Source organism: Lygodium microphyllum, chromosome 23, assembly GCF_053477565.2.
Source record: "Lygodium microphyllum isolate KBCC chromosome 23, Lygodium_microphyllum_v1.1.10, whole genome shotgun sequence".
NCBI lineage: Eukaryota > Viridiplantae > Streptophyta > Polypodiopsida > Schizaeales > Lygodiaceae > Lygodium > Lygodium microphyllum.
The window spans coordinates 47,366,803-47,369,544 of record NC_141157.1 but is presented as its reverse complement, the minus strand read 5'-3'; the positions used below and the strand labels follow the sequence as shown (position 1 = coordinate 47,369,544).

General features: G+C 37.4%; 1 pseudogene; it reads left to right on the top strand.

Annotated features, from left to right (window-relative positions):
- The first annotated feature begins 626 nt into the window (after positions 1-626).
- LOC148016144 (U5 spliceosomal RNA) lies at positions 627-738 on the top strand (annotated as a pseudogene).
- Positions 739-2,742: the final 2,004 nt, after the last annotated feature.

Here is a 2,742-nt window from a genome sequence, read left to right as displayed (position 1 = left end):
TTATGAGGGCAGATGCTTCGACTTGATTGTCATTCATTGGTTGTTAGTGTGGATAGCCCTACTCTTTGTAGTTTTTTCTCTATTAGACACTATCTTGGCTGTGCTTTTAAACTGAATCGCTATCATTTACATCAGCCAGTTTGGCTTGGATAGTGCTTTAACGTTACTCCATTATGGCTGGTGGATCGAATGATTGTGCTATCTTCAACGTTCACAAGTTGGATGGCACCAATTTCAGCTACACGAAGGTACAAATTTGGTAGGTTCTAGTGTAGAAATTGCAAATTAAGTGATAGAGACATGAGGGTGTCAGGCCTGAATGCATTGATGTAGATGATTAGGTTGAATTGGACGAGTTATGTAAATCTACAATCATTTTGTCACTCTCTAAGTAGGTCTACTATAATGTTATCTTTGATGGGGAGACTGCTTGGGAGTTACGGGATAAGATTCGTAATGTTTATGATAAGTAGAGCCCTCCCTCAGTATCCCTAGCAAGTCCAATGTGAAGATTGAAGAGATTAATGTCGGGCAGGTTGATTTTGATGATGATTCCATACTTACTACTTCTTCTCTTGATGTTTTGCAAGATACCTCATCCATCTACTTCTTCTCTTGATTTGGTTTGCTGCGTGTGGGGCACAGAGCGAACTATTCTTTCGCCTTTTACTAAAGAATACCGTGTGCCCAGCACAGCAAAGCAGCGTATCCATATTTTTGGAGCGGCCCCTCTCGCTAGCCAGAGGGGGCTCTTGCAACGCCGAATTTCTGACGATGGAAACCCCGTTTACTGTCTGCTCCCTTTCCGGTGCTGAAAGAACCACAAGGCTCGAGGCAAACACGTTCAAAGTACCAAGTGGCAGATTAATTTACCATAGTACAAAAATACAAAAATACAAAAATGCTTTAGTTGCATTGTCAAAATTATGATGTTTTGTACTTAAGGTGCTTGCTGTATTTTTAACATGCATTGTTTAGAATTATACCAAATACCTCCTTGGGTGTGATGGGGTTTAGATTAGTTTTTAGATCATGCTAATTCACTCTATTCTTTGATGGTTCTCTCATTTTAAGTATTCAATTATAGGTTGCCCCCAGAACATCCAAACAATTGGAGGGGAAATACGAGTTGATGAAGAAGCCTCAGAGGACCTTGGCAAAGAAGATTTGAGAGGAAATTATTACTGGAAGGGAATCCCTAGATGAGAAGTTCTTTCTCTTCCTTGATAACCTAAGCAAACTTATTTGACAATTCTAGGAAAATTATTAATGCACAATTCAACACATGATATGCCATCTTTTTAATGTTATGCTTCCAAGAGAAATTGTAGAGCGTTAAGGAAAAATATGAGATTGAAAATGTTGTCATAGAGTCCAAGACTTTCATCCATGATTCATGCCAAGGAAGGGTCAACAAACAAAGGAGCATCGTAAATAAAAAGCTCAATAAACTTCTTGACGGTTGCAAAGTAACATTGGATTGTTCATTCTATAAATAGAAGTGTGAATGTTGTGAAAGTTCGTGTGTAGCTTGGCCTAGCAAGAAGAGCTAACAAACCTAGCTAAGCTTCCAAGAGGAGTTTTAGAGCTTTAAGAAAATGATGGATATTATACAATTGGTTATAGGGTCCAAGACTCTTATTTACCCTCCATATTGAGGATGAGTCAACAATCAGAGGAGGATTGTAAGAGAAGGCTATACAAGCTTCCTAAAGATTGTAGACCAACATAACATAGTTAATTTTGTAAATAGACGTGGGTTTTATGAATTCTATTTTGGGTTAGTGTGCTTCTTATCCTACTAGGGAGAGCCACCTACCCAATTAGACTTCACATATCGTCACTCAACTACAAGAGAATTGAAGATGTTAAGCAACTAGCTATAAGTATTGAGAAGTTATTACTCCTTGAGGAGCAGAAGGCTATGATAAAGGAGCTTAACATAGCAAAAAAAAGAAAACATGTAAATATGATTTAAGAAGAGAATAAAAAGGACATCCCAAAGGCTATTGAGGCACTCACTCAGGCATATCTTCCCTCCTTTCCTATACTTGGCAAATAATTCATTCTAATAAATGGTGTTGAAAAATTCACAAGGCTTATTGAAGGATGATTCCATGGGTATTATTATGAACTCTTACGAAGAGCAAGACTTCTGTTGAGATGGCACGCTCAAAATGTGAAGGCATTGATGATGGAATACCTAGTTAGATAAGTTCACACATCTACACTTAGCACGTTAGTGATCATTATACTCTTCACATGGACACAACTTATCATGTACTATATTTGATTAGTTACATCTACCTACAATAGTATACTTATAGTGCCAATCGGTTTACAATTATGCACTACTTGACTTAGTAAGCCACTTTCCTTTATGTTGTAGCTTATCTATACTTTGTTTACATTGCATTGTAAGAGGAAGAAGGAAGAAAAACCAACAAGAAAATGTATTGGCCTCCATATTTGTTATTGTGTTCTTGAGTGAGCTTCCTCTTGGGTTTATCATGTGTTGGATGCATCAACTCAAGCAATTCCGCCCACCACGTTATCGTGATGCTATGTGGACACAGTGTGAAAAAGTTTGGAATGCATCATCATCCAACTTTCTTATTAATGTAGAGAGTCAATGTGATCTGAGTCATTAGTGCTAGTGTCCGTGGCATGGATTATCCATAAATACTAGATTTTTGGATAATTTTAGTCTATTTTTGATATTATTTATTGTAAAAATCCAAA